The following is a 15233-nucleotide window of genomic DNA, read 5'->3' as shown; positions in this document are numbered from 1 at the left end:
TTAGCGCCCTTTTAATCACGTGTTCGACCAAACATGTTAATATTTATTCAGGCTACATTGCAGTTTATTTTATTATTACCTTTTTTATTATTGTTTACTACATTTAGAGTTGTATAAATCAGAGGAAGAATAAAATTACAATAAAAAATTCACAAGTATGTTTATATTTAACTTCTAAGAGAAGTGCATTTCCGTACACACCCGCCCTTCCACCTCTCTCTAATTCGACCCCTGTAAGGTCAAAGGCCATTCAAATGTCAAATACGGGCATTGATTTTAAATGACCAAAATGAAGTTAGAGGTCCTTTAAAGGTCGTCTACCCTTTGTGAAAACCAAATAGAAAATCTGCCTCACTACGATCTCAGTGTGGTCAATTTATCGATGACCCTAATAAGGTCGTTAAGAAGTCCACTACCCTCTACGAAACTAGATCAGTCTAGATAACATAAAACTACTGGGCCACACACCTGAAACAAGATAAAGAGAGACCCCTTGCCCGATATTCACCAAACTTAACTCTTAGTGGAAAGCACATATAATATACTCAGTGAGCGAGACTGACTTCACTTCCCTTTACACTCCTCACCAGTGATTGGTTATGCCTCTGTTACGCTCTATTGGACGTTGACCAGGTCTGGTCTTAAATGAGCTCACACTCGGTGTCGTCACAACACTCTCTGGCAGGTTATTCCAAGAGCTCACAACTCACTCTTAATAAGTTCGCTCTGATAGTTTGCTGTACTTGCAGCCACCTCTTGCCCGCCTATAATATAAGCTAGGCAACTGCAGGCGTTCTAATCTCATTTAATATCCGAGGTGCTGGAGTGCAGGCACCAGTGTGGTAGCTTTTGGACGTTTTCAATCAACTGACAGCCTCTAGCATATCTCGGGAGCCAGACAGGATGACAGAACTGCAAACAGGAGAGCATCTCATCTTTGAAGAGCATTAGGAGGGTGGGACCTTCTATAGTTTTTTGGGGGGTGTTTTTTTACCTAACCGTGATAAATAAGAAGCCCCCCCCCCCCCTTTCCGCTGATTGGCTCACATGAATGTTCGATTACTATTGATATATTACATTTTAATCCATATACTATAACTATTAAGAATACCCAGTTATGGCTCATATTAATGCCGAATTTATTGTCCTTAAAGATATAACTGCTTGAAAACATTAACTTCAGTTCGTTGTCAACATACACAAGGTCCCTTTCACATTTGGTCTCGGTTACTAATGCTTCTTCGTCGAGTTGGGACATGTGATACACCTCCTTACTGTGGTAACGATCTAGATGTCCTTTTGCATTTCTTATCATTAAAACTTAATAGCCATTCTTTTGACCACTCCTGAAGCCGACAGATATATTCCTGTAACGTAATAACTTCAGGTGCTGGATGTGTGGTCACAGGTCCGGAGCATAATGAAACAAACGAACAATGGTCCCAGGTAGTAGGCAGCTACCAAACAGGGAGGTACTACCGCCTGGGAAGATATTGGAAGCATAATGTATTGTCTAATGGTAGACCCTGCTGCCATATGGCATCACGAGAATTGTGTCCAAGTCCCAGGTCGCTGATCTGACTTTCTGCCTCATTTACACACAATTGCAGGGTCTCAATTGTTTCTCTTACTATTGACAACACAACATACATACAGTATATATTGTTTCTCACTCTTGATCTTTTTTTTTTATTTCTTTATTATTATTTATTTATTAGTGTTATTCTTATTATTACCATTATTAAATTTTTTTAATTTTATTTATTATTATTATTATTATTATTATTATTATTATTATTATTATTATTATTACATTACATTTTCGCCCCCCAGGCCCCGATGTGGGTCAGTGACCTGTGCCCGGGTGGGCTAATCCTCGTAAAATAAATAAATTAATTAATTAATTAATAAAAAGGACTCTGCCCTTTGGTAATCAGCTTATCACGGGTACACAAGAGATTTCGTGCCATTAATCACAATACAGTGCTTGCAATCTTGAAGGAAGTCTTTGATCCACGCCAGACGTTCCCACGAATTCCGTAACCTTTTAGTTTAATTAGCAATTTTCATGAGGCACGCTATCGAATCCCTTGGTAGAGTAAAGATATATATTGTCAAAGTTGCCACCACGCTCCGGACTTGTGTCCACACATCCAGCACCTTAACTTATTGCGTCAAGCCGGAGTGTCCCGATATAAAACCGGTTTGACACTTTTATGAGGTTGTTCCGTTGTAAATGTTCCTTCGTGGTGTCTCTCGTAGTACTGTACACATTATGCTGGTCAGACTCATCGACTGTAGTGATCCCCCCGTCTAACTATAGGACTCACATATTCCATTATCCAGTCACTGAGGATCTTTTGCCCCCCATGCATCTGCGGAACACGATTTTAAGGGGCTGTGAAAGCTCCGTTGACACTCTGGTATGTACACTATACAGTAATGACTAGGCTTAGGATAATTATGCATTTGCATACGTGCATATGCAAATGCATATTTAAGCCATTTTTGAGCTAAAGTGCATATTCATATTTTTTTGTTTTATAAGGCATATATTTGGAAAATTCCAAAATATTATAAAACATTCTTCAACCTCATGGGTAAAAAAATTCACAGCATAACAGCAACGCGGGCAGAAATTACTGATATTTGAAATATAAAAGTCCATTTTATTGCACTAATACAAAATCGAAAATACGCGATTTTGTTTTAGTGTCATAATATCCAAAAGGAACATACTTAAGTGACGTTTATATAGCTCAACATTAGGCTGTGGTTAGCTAGGCCATGATTGGCTGGTCAGTGGACATGAACTGTACGTGATGGGTTCGTGTTCAGCCAGGCAGGGTATAGATGCACGGGCTCCACCAGTTCCCTCCTGACACTCTTTTGTTCTTCCATTTTCTTAAAAGGAAAATACTTTTTTCAGTATTGTTTAATAAATTACATTGACAGTATATTGTTTTTGTATTTAATCCTTCTTTAAAAAATCCTACTTCGGCGACATCCTGTCTGGGAAAGTAAAATTACTGAGAAAATTTACAGAAAAGGAGTTATTAACTTAGTAGTTATTATTTATTAACATATTTTAAACTGCATATTTAAGTGCATATTTTCTCAGTTTTTATTGCATATTTGCATGCATATTTAGCCATTTTTAAATGCATAATTATCCTAAGTCTACCATATGAGCCTTGAGCTTTGACAATTTCGTTCTAATACATTCCAGTAGGTCTAGGAGCTTGATGTGCGTTAGTGCTGTCAAACAGTTTTTCCTCAAAAACATTAGCAAGAAGGTTGTTCGCGTCCTCCGAAAATGCTAAGATTATTGCACAACACAAACACGCACACATTACGTGAACACACACACACACACACACTACAGGCGAGCACTTAAGAGTATGAAGACAGTAACTCGATAAAGGGCGTGTCCATTCTCTCTGACACTCCCTCCCTCTGGGGTCTCAGAACCGCTCGACACACTTCCCCAGACCATTGTCACTCACGGCCCCTCACTGGGATTATACAGGTAGGTGTCGTTGCTGTTAAGATAAGGACAGATCCCCGGTAATTAGCGTGTCTCTTATACAGGTGAGATCTGCTTTCACTTGCCCCTGTGTGTACTGTCACTACTTTTTTTCTTTACTTTTATCCTCTTCACCACTGATCGGCTCGTTAGCCGCTTGGGCGATCGGTCACGTCTCTGTTACACACTGTTGGCAAGTACTGGGCAGTGGGCATGCACCGGCTCCTGAATGTACCTGAACCCGCTCCAGTGTTGGTCAAGTCTGGTCTTGAAAGACACTACCCTTTGGGTGAACTGTCACTGCCCGTTGTGTGTACTGTCACTGCCCCTTGTGTGTACTGTCACTCTCCCTTATGTGTACTGTCACTACCCTTTGTGTGTACTGTCACTGCCCGTTGTGTGTACTGTCACTGCCCCTTGAGTGTACTGTCACTCTCCCTTGTGTGTACTGTCACTACCCTTTGTGTGTACTGTCACTCTCCCTTGTGTGTACTGTCACTACCCTTTGTGTGTACTGTCACTGCCCGTTGTGTGTACTGTCACTCTCCCTTGAGTGTACTGTCACTGCCCGTTGTGTGTACTGTCACTACCCTTTGTGTGTACTGTCACTGTCCCTTGTGTGTACTGTCACTCTCCCTTGAGTGTACTGTCACTAACCTTTGTGTGTGCATCACTTGCCCTTTGTGTGTACTGTCCACTACCCTTTTTGTGTGTACTGTCACTCTCCAGCAGGTGTACTGTCACTAACAGCTTTGTGTGTACTGTCACTGTCCCTTGTGTGTGCTGTCACTAACCTTTGTGTGTACTGTCCACTCTCCTTGAGTGTGCACTGTCCTTGTGTGTGCTATCACTGCCCTTGTGTACTGTCACTAACCTTTGTGTGTACTGTCACTCTCCCTTGAGTGTACTGTCACTAACCTTTGTGTGTACTGTCACTCTCCCTTGTGTGTACTGTCACTAACCTTTGTGTGTACTGTCACTCTCCCTTGAGTGTACTGTCACACTACCTTTTATTATTATTACTGTCCACTGTCCCTTGTGTGTGTACTGTCACTCTCCTTGAGTGTACTGTCACTAACAACTTTATTATTATTACTGTCACTGTCCCTTGTGTGTACTGTCACTCTCCCTTGGAGTGTACTGTCACTAACCTTTGTGTGGCCATCACTGCCCTTTGTGTGTACTATCACTACCCTTTTTTTATTATTACTGTCACTCTCCCTTGAGTGTACTGTCACTAACCTTTGTGTGTACTGTCACTGTCCTTGTGTGTACTGTCACTCTCCCTTGAGTGTACTGTCACTGTCCCTTGTGTGTACTGTCACTAACCTTTGTGTGTACTGTCACTGCCCTTTGTGTGTACTGCCACTGCCCCTTGTGTGTACTGTCACTACCCATTGTGTGTACTGTCACTGCCTCTTGTATGTACTGCCACTGCCCCTTGTGTGTACTGTCACTAACCTGTGTGTGTACTGTCACTGCCCTTTGTGTGTAGTCACTACCCTTTTTTGTGTGTACTGTCACTACCCATTGTGTGTACTGTCACTGCCTCTTGTATGTACTGCCACTAACCTTTGTGTGTACTGTCACTGCCCCTTGTGTGTACTGTCACTAACCTGTGTGTGTACTGTCACTAACCTGTGTGTGTACTGCCACTGCCCCTTGTGTGTACTGTCACTAACCTGTGTGTGTACTGTCACTAACCTGTGTGTGTACTGCCACTGCCCCTTGTGTGTACTGTCACTAACCTGTGTGTGTACTGTCACTAACCTGTGTGTGTACTGCCACTGCCTCTTGTATGTACTGTCACTATATAATCTCCCTCACATAGTATATATAATCTCCCTCACATAACATATAATCTCCCTCACACAGTATAATGTCTCCCTCACACAGTATAATGTCTCCCTCACATAGTAGGTATATATAATCTCCCTCACATAACATATAATCTCCCTCACACAGTATATCGTCTCCCTCACACAGTAGTATAATCTCCCTCACACAGGAGTATAATCTCCCTCACACAGTATATCGTCTCCCTCACACAGTAGTATAATCTCCCTCACACAGTAGTATAATCTCCCTCACATTATTATAATCTCCCTCAAAAAACATTACCAGGAAACAATTATTTTCTCACAAGCGGAGGTATGTGAGAGAAGCCAAGGGTGAAGAAATGGCACGAGAGACTATCAACTGGTTCTTCATCATCGTCGTGGTGGAACCTGCAGTAGTCATGTGTGGACGCCAGTTGCTGTGTCAAGCCGAAGAAGGTGTTTGTGATGATCGTCGGGTGTGGTGTGGTGTGCTTGGCTTGACCTCTCTCATTTTTTTTTATTTTTTATTTTTATTTTACTGCCTGTCTGCCATTTTTCTCATTTTTATCGGTCTTGTTCTCATTATGTTTTTTTCCTCTCTTCTCTCTCCCCTTATTTAGTCACGTGTTGACCATTGGAACTCTTTATGGGTCTGCCTACCTAATTATCTACTGGCAGTGTTGAACAGGGTCTATAGGTTTATTTTTGCTCTCCCACCGAGGACTCACATTCTTGATTGCATTACATTGTCTTCCAATTAAAGTTAGGTGTGTGTACTGTCACTAACCTGTGTGTGTACTGCCACTGCCCCTTGTGTGTACTGTCACTAACCTGTGTGTGTACTGTCACTAACCTGTGTGTGTACTGCCACTGCCTCTTGTATGTACTGTCACTATATAATCTCCCTCACATAGTATATATAATCTCCCTCACATAACATATAATCTCCCTCACACAGTATAATGTCTCCCTCACACAGTATAATGTCTCCCTCACATAGTAGGTATATATAATCTCCCTCACATAACATATAATCTCCCTCACACAGTATATCGTCTCCCTCACACAGTAGTATAATCTCCCTCACACAGGAGTATAATCTCCCTCACACAGTATATCGTCTCCCTCACACAGTAGTATAATCTCCCTCACACAGTAGTATAATCTCCCTCACATTATTATAATCTCCCTCAAAAAACATTACCAGGAAACAATTATTTTCTCACAAGCGGAGGTATGTGAGAGAAGCCAAGGGTGAAGAAATGGCACGAGAGACTATCAACTGGTTCTTCATCATCGTCGTGGTGGAACCTGCAGTAGTCATGTGTGGACGCCAGTTGCTGTGTCAAGCCGAAGAAGGTGTTTGTGATGATCGTCGGGTGTGGTGTGGTGTGCTTGGCTTGACCTCTCTCATTTTTTTTTATTTTTTATTTTTATTTTACTGCCTGTCTGCCATTTTTCTCATTTTTATCGGTCTTGTTCTCATTATGTTTTTTTCCTCTCTTCTCTCTCCCCTTATTTAGTCACGTGTTGACCATTGGAACTCTTTATGGGTCTGCCTACCTAATTATCTACTGGCAGTGTTGAACAGGGTCTATAGGTTTATTTTTGCTCTCCCACCGAGGACTCACATTCTTGATTGCATTACATTGTCTTCCAATTAAAGTTAGGGTAGAGTTCAAACTGCCTAATGACTTTTGGTGAGCCTAAGTATTTGTCCAACCTACTAACTCCTCTGACCGCAAGTTCCGAATCGATTGCTTGTGGTGGCAGTGTTAATTGATTGCTTGTGGTGGCAGTGTTAATTGATTGCTTGTGGTGGCAGTGTTAATTGATTGCTTGTGTTGGCAGTGTTGATTACTCAATTGCACTTTTTTTTACCTATCTGCAGCTTTGGGGAGAAGAGGAACAAACGAGGCAAACGGAACGAGCGGAATGGACGGAACGAGCGGAATGGACGGAACGAGACAAATGAACGGAACGAACGGAATGGACGGAACGAGACAAATAAACGGAATGGACGGAACGAGACAAACAAATAGAATGGACGGAACGAGACAAATGAACGGAACAAACGGAATGGACGGAACGAGTGGAAAGAATGGATCGAACGGAATCAACGGAACGAAAGGAACAAGCGAAACGGGCGAGACCTTGACAGTGTACGGCCTTAACACGAAGGAGCCGCCCTGGGTCTGGGTGGAGAAGGAGGTGGAGGTGCCGGGGGCGGTGGCGCATCTCACCCTCTGCCTCCACCTGTGACTGCACTTCCTCTACACCCACCCAGCCCTCGTGCTATACCTAGACCAGGAGCACTTTGTTGCAAGTGAGTCTCTCTCTCTCTCTCTCTCTCTCTCTCTCTCTCTCTGTTTTCTCCATTATGTACATTCACTTTTCCCCTTTTGTCCTTCCAGCTTACGAAGGGTCGCTGTCCATTTTCAACGGTAGGTACTTCTGGTGGTCGCAAGAGGGCGTGAAGGGCGCAACACAGTGGGCATGGCGCCACTTGTGCATCATGCTGGGGGAGGAGGCGGGGATCTCCGTGGACGGCCGCTACCTGCTGGGGGTGAGGCAGGGAAAACATGAGAGCAGCCCTCCACCACCCTTCAGCGTGAGTTGAGTGTGTGTGTGTGTGTGTGTGTGTGTGCTACAAACAAATTAATAACACTATAATTCTCCACCACTCACTACGACCACCACCCACTACGACCACCACCCACTATGACCACCATCCACCATGACCACCACCCACTACGACCACCACCCACTATGACCACCATCCACCATGACCACCATCCACTACGACCACCACCCACTACGACCACCACCCACCATGACCACCATCCACTATGACCACCATCCTTTATGACCACCATCCACTATGACCACAACCCACTAAGGCCACCTCGTACTGTGTATACGCAGGGGCGGGTGAGGGTGACCGCTGGGGTGCCTGGTGGGGTGACGGACGTGACCACCCTGGGTCCCGTGGGCGCCTTCTACACCCTACCGCGTCTCTACTACAGGAAGCTCCACCAACACGAGGTACGTCGCCTGGACAACGTACAGTATACTACCTGTCTGTTTAACTATACACATTTACCTTTCTGTTTGTCTGTCTGTCTGTCTAATACCCTCTTATCAGCGCTACCTTCCCCACGTCCATATTAAATGTAATTCGATTATACAAGCGGCGTACAGTACCAACAAGTAAAGATCGTCTAAGGCCGTGTGTGTGTTTTACTCCATGATATACATATCTGACAGAACATGATCCCCTGAATGCATAGCAAAGTTATATATATATATATATATATATATATATATATATATATATATATATATATATATATATATATATATATATATATATTAGAGAAAATTTTCCGGAGTACTGTAGTGGCTTGTGCCCCTTAAATCAACAGAAAAAATAGAAATATTATGAATTTATTGAGACTGTGATTATTACATGACAGCCTGGGGTTATAAGTACAATTATGTCATTACTCTATTGTCATATCATGCACATTCTTTTTTTTTTCTACGGGGATTAGCCCACCCAGGCACAGGTCACTGACCCACATCGGGGCCGAGGGGGCGAAAATGTATTACTACTACTACTACTACTACTAATAATAATAATAATAATAATAATAATAATAATAATAATAATAATAATAATAATAATAATAATAATAATAATAATAATAATAAATAATAAATAATAATAAATAATAAATAATAATAATAATAATAATAATAATAATAATAATAATAATAATAATAAATCATAGTAAATAAAATATATAATAAAAATAAAATAATTCACAGCAAATAAAATTGATAATACAATTAAAAATAAAATAATAAAATGCTGATAACAACAATAATAATAACACTAATAATAATAATAAAGAACCTTAAAGAAGTAAAAAAATAAAATATATAAATAGTGAGAAACATTATATGTATGTTGTGTTGCCAATAGTAAGGGAGACAACTGAGACCCTACAATTGTGTGTAAATGAGGCAGAAAGTCAGATCAGCAACCTGGGACTTGGTCACAATTTTCGTGATGCCATATGGCAGCAGAGTCTACCATAGACAACACATTATGCTTCCAATATCTTCCCAGGCGGTAGTACCTCCCTGTTTGGTAGCTGCCTACTACCGGTGCTATTGATGTAATAATTGTTCTTAATGACGATAATGATGCCACTAGCACTATAGTTATTAGTATACTACTGCTACTAGCACTTTCACTAGTACTCCTACAAGGACGTGTTTTCAGGAGGATACTTTACCAGACGTACGTTCGCCCGCCTTCTCTGTACACCTCAATTAGCTACACGTTTTAATAACCAGTTCGTCCCGTGAACGACCATCCACATTATGTCGGTAGCTACTCAACACACAACACAGTCTCTGCCCTTTAATGATACACCAATACAGGTTACAGCAGACGAGTGTTTACCCACCGTCTGTAGTGGCGTTTTGGATATTTTGTTTTTAACGATAAAACGCATTATTCCCCTCAGGTGTTGGCGCTGGCTACCTGCACGGGGCTACCTGAAGGCGAGGTGAAGGACGGGTCGTGATGTCTACTGTGGGTGAGGACGACGACCACGCCTGGGACACCCTCCTCCCTCACACCACCTCCCCTGACCACGATACTGTCCACATGATGAACATCAACGGGTAAAGTACACAAGTTTTTCCTGAATTAAAAATCAATAATAATAATATTAATTTGCCTTTTTTCGACAATATTATTACAATTACAAACTTCTGTAATATGTATAAACTACAGTACGGCAGTTTCTATATGGTGAATGTGTAGTAAAGGTGAGGCCTTAACCTAAATACGAATATTAATCCCTTGATTACGATGGCAACCCTTTGAGTAAAATGCCAATCTGTTGAGTACGATGCCAACCTCTGAGTACGAGGTCAATCTGTTGAGTACGATGTCAACCCCTGAGTACGATGTCAGCCCCTGAGTACGATGCCAGCCCCTAAGTACAATGCCAGCCAATGAGTACGATACCAATCTGTTGAGTGCGATGACAGTCCATAGCATATGTCGGGGACCAGACAGGGTGACAGTACTCCAGAGGGGGAAGCACTTCACTCTTGAAGATCGCTACGAGGGACGGACCGTCTAGATATCTGAACGACCTTCTTATAAGACCCAATAAATTATTTGCCTGATTTACCTTCTCGCAATGGCTCGAGAACTTCAGCTCGTTGTCAACATACACACCTAGGTCCTTCTCACATACAGTCTCAACTAGAGCAGTTTCTTCATCCCGTTGGGACATATGATACGCCTCCTTACCGTTGGTACGCCCCAGGTGCACCCTCTTACACTTCGTAACATTGAATCTCAGCAGCCATTTCTTCGACCATTCTTGGAGCCCACAGAGGTCCTTCTGCAGCTCTTCACAGTCTGTTTGGTTCTTGATTTCCCGAAATAACTTGGCGTCATCGGCAAACATTTGTATGGAGGAGTGTACAACGTCAGGCATGTCATTTATGAAACGAACAAACAACAGAGGGCCCAATACACTGCCCTGTGGTACCCCACTTGTGACAGGTACGGATGACGATTTCGTGCCATTAATCACCACACACACTGCTTGCGGTCATGTAGAAAGTCTTCTATCCACGCTAGGACATTTCCCCGAATTCCGTACCCTTCCAGTTTCATTTTCAGCCTTTCATAGGGTACACTGTTGAAAGCCTTGGCAAAATCTAGGTAAATATTGTCGATATTACCACCCCGTTCCAGAATATGGGTCCAAATATCCAATACCTTGAGAAATCGTGTTGACAATCCTTTACAAGGTTGTTTCGTAGTCGATGTTCCATTGCGGCATCTCTGATAATACTCTCAAGTACTTTACATATTATTCTGGTCAGGCTCACCGGTTTATAGTTGTTCGTGGAGTGACGATCGCCCTTCTTGAAGATAGGAATCAAATAAGCCACTTTCCATTCACTGGGGACCTTTTGTTCACCCAGGCATTTACAGAACAGGATCTTCAAGGGCTCGGCAAGCCCCCCTTTTTTTTTACTTTGCCTTGTTAGGGATTTAATTTTTTTTGGTCATTGTGTGTAATCATAATACCCGTACGGTACAGTTTTGATATTTACATAGTATGGTGAAGCAACTAGGGTTTCATTTCCAACGGATTCGCTCAGATTGCACGATTCTAGTTCCTGTTCAGCCAAATTCCATGATCTCAGAACGATTCTGCTGCCAGAGGCCTCTATGAAGCAAAATCTCAATCAATCAATAAAGGCTAGTGACATGGGGGAAGGGGGTTCAGTGGAAGTTTAAAGGGGATGGTGGAAGGGAATATTAGGTTAGGTAATTTATATTCGTTGCAAGTTTGACGAAGTATATACTCGGTATCTCTAGCGTTTATTTTGATATGGCGGTGAGTATACCGTTATTTAATCACAGTCGACATGGCAGCAAAGGTGCTAGATAACCACATGCTATGCCGGGTGGGTGTGAGTCATTTGTAAATATATGAACCACAATATCTGTTCTAATATATACCAGTACGGCTACACATATTCAAGAGCAGTATATAGGCCTAACGTACGGTGTAGATTTCATAGCTAAATCTGACGGAAATTATATAGGTAGTGTCAATAAGGATGCCTGTCTTGTGGTAATACTGCTTCAGGAGACACAATAAGGATGTCTGTCTTGTGGTAATACTGCTTCAGGAGACACAATAAGGATGTCTGTCTTGTGGTAATACTGCTTCAGGAGACACAATAAGGATGTCTGTCTTGTGGTAATACTGCTTCAGGAGACACAATAAGGATGTCTGTCTTGTGGTAATACTGCTTCAGGAGACACAATAAGGATGTCTGTCTTGTGGTAATACTGCTTCAGGAGACACAATAAGGATGTCTGTCTTGTGGTAATACTGCTTCAGGAGACACAATAAGGATGTCTGTCTTGTGGTAATACTGCTTCAGGAGACACAATAAGGATGTCTGTCTTGTGGTAATACTGCTTCAGGAGACACAATAAGGATGTCTGTCTTGTGGTAATACTGCTTCAGGAGACACACACATTATACATATATACTACAATAAGAAAACAATAACACAAAATATGGTCTTATATGATGCAAGGAATTCATATCACCATCAGATCACCACCTTCACCATCAGATCACCACCTTCACATATACAGTAAAGAAATTATAACAGATGACGCACCACAACACACGTCATATCACACGCCTGACTAGATTAGATAACGACCTTCTTTGCCGACAATATCCTTGGTTAAGTCGCCATCCCTGTGTTCCACTGGTCTGGGTATTTCCTATCTTTGCTGATAACTGTTGTCTGGTGTTTGAGGTGAACGTGTACAGTATAGGGGTGTTACAGCATAGGTCGTTCACTGTAGGAAAATTAATAATCTTCTTTCTCTCTCTTATTTTAATTAGGGAATAAAAACAAAATCAACGTAAGTGAGAGAGAAAGATTAACACTAGAAGAAGCAGTTTTGTCTTCGTGCACGGAAAGCTAAAATACCGATTAGTCATAAGTGATTCGAATCGACAACACCTGCAATACGTATGAATGTTTTCGCCCTGAACATGAGACACCGTTTTGAGAAGAACAGATTGTACAGCGCACTAGATCTCAGGGTTTGTTGTAGTAGTAGATTTACAATAAATAAATAAATATAGCACATAACCCTGAGGTTGTAGTCATAAGAAACAGTTTAATCAGGTTGTATCTTTTTTATGTATCGTGACTTCGCTGAGAAAAGTAAGCTAAGAGTGCAGAGAGAGAGAGAGAGAGAGAGAGAGAGAGAGAGAGAGAGAGAGAGAGGCTGAAGTAACCACATAATTATTGTCCCATGTGTATGAGATGAAGACACAATAATTGAACGGTTGAGGAGAAAATTCCCAGTATATTTGTATAGTGATTTTACTGAATAAACATCAACCAATCATTTATGGTTCTATCTGGCATCTACCTGTGTTATAGAGTATTTTATTTTCTGTTGTTTTGGCAGAGTTTATAATGAAGAGCACTACTACTACGACCATGATTATAACAACCACGACCATGATTATAACTACTACGACCATGATTATAACTACTACGACCATGATTATAACACCCACGACCATGATTATAACAACTACGACCATGATTATAACAACTTCTCCGAAATACCTCGCTCCTTGCTAAGTTTTTTGCCTGCCGAATAACCTCCCATTTCTCCTCCTCACTCACTAGTGTGATCCTGAGGGGGGTAAGGCTTATCCCCCTGCTTTTGTTCCAGCCTCCTCACTGTATAGATATGGAAATACTAAGATATGTGAACACGCCTGACGGCAAGACTGTTACCATTCATTGTACCATTTATTCACATGTCTGTATTACTATATATTATTATAGCATGTCTGATATCTATGCTTATGTCTAATGCCTATGTCTACTTACTATGCCCCGATGTATCATGTCTGTACCGCGCTTGTCAAGTAACTAGAAGATCTCATTTATTGTCCTAGTAATGTCTAGCAACTCTCCCTGCCTAGCTAGCTAAATTCTCTCAGATCGGCCCAGGCCTGGCTACGACGAGGAGTTCTTTGTGCTCGCTCTTGTTTTGTACCGGTTGGTTATCCTGCCAAGTCTTGTACTACTTATGGAATATATCTACTGCTCGTGCTCTGGAGTTTGAAGAACCTTGTCTAGGATCACATCCCACCACACTCACCTTCTGAGGAGTTGATGGCATCTTCAGAACTTCTGTACAAATATTCTTAAACTGCATCTTATCGTGTATCTTACTCTCGGTTCCCTCCGCCTGGCTCTCAGAGACTCCAAAAACTATTACATTGTTCCTGCGCTGGAAACGTTCCCGTTGTTCCTCCTCTCCCCTAACAGTTGGTCTAATTTTCATTTCTTCGACACACTTCTTCAGAGTACCTTGCTGCTGTAGAACCTGTTCTGATCCTGCATTACTCTCCGCCACCTCCCGTGGCCCTGCTAATGTCTCAGCATAACTCCTCTTAGCAACCACCTCCATTCTATCGGCTAATTCCTCAGTCTTAGCAATGATCTCTTTCCCAACTTGTTCTAGTTTGGCAACCAGCAAGGATCCAGCTTCATCTATTTTCGTCCCTAGGGAACTCGTTCTCCTATGGCTTGCAATCGCATCTTTCACCTTGACTATGCAGATAAGGCAATACCAGCAAAAGCCTGCATGCTTTACGGCAGCTTGCATCGTCCTAAACGTTGCAATGGTCAGGCCTGTATCATCCATATCCGTCATCCCCCCGCAGTAATCATACATCATATCCCTCATGGTTAAATTTCGTATATTTAACAAAATCAGTCTGGTTTATCCTCACCAACCTACTTGAACATGTTTAATCTAACCCAATCCAAATTTAACTACATTAATGTATCAATGAACTATGAAGCAACAGTTGTTCTTCTTGCAATCTATTGAAATTCTTAGTTTAGTATCGCAGTATGACCGTCAATGTAACAATTACCTGTAGTACTGCAGTGTACGTAATCTCAACCAGGACAGGTTGCCTCTCAAACACATTTTAAAGCAATAATGCACAGTAAGTGGTACGTAAGGGTATTCATGCATTCCCAATGTTTCTTACTATAAAAGCAGTTCTGTAACTGACTGTCACCAACTCATTTACTCGATAAGAGAAATACGATTTTACTACCACGCTAACACAAGAGTTGTGTGCGCAACTCAACTTTTAATATCCCCCCCCCCCGTGTAAACAAACTTATACCATCACACCAAGGTCCCCGCCCTCCATCGCGTTGTCAGAGGTAGGGGGGTTATATTTATCCCGACCCACACTATTTTC

This window comes from Homarus americanus, unplaced genomic scaffold (genome assembly GCF_018991925.1).
Source record: "Homarus americanus isolate GMGI-L3 unplaced genomic scaffold, GMGI_Hamer_2.0 scaffold46197, whole genome shotgun sequence".
NCBI lineage: Eukaryota > Metazoa > Arthropoda > Malacostraca > Decapoda > Nephropidae > Homarus > Homarus americanus.
The sequence above is the reverse complement of the archived record's forward strand: the minus strand, read 5'-3'. Positions refer to the sequence as shown.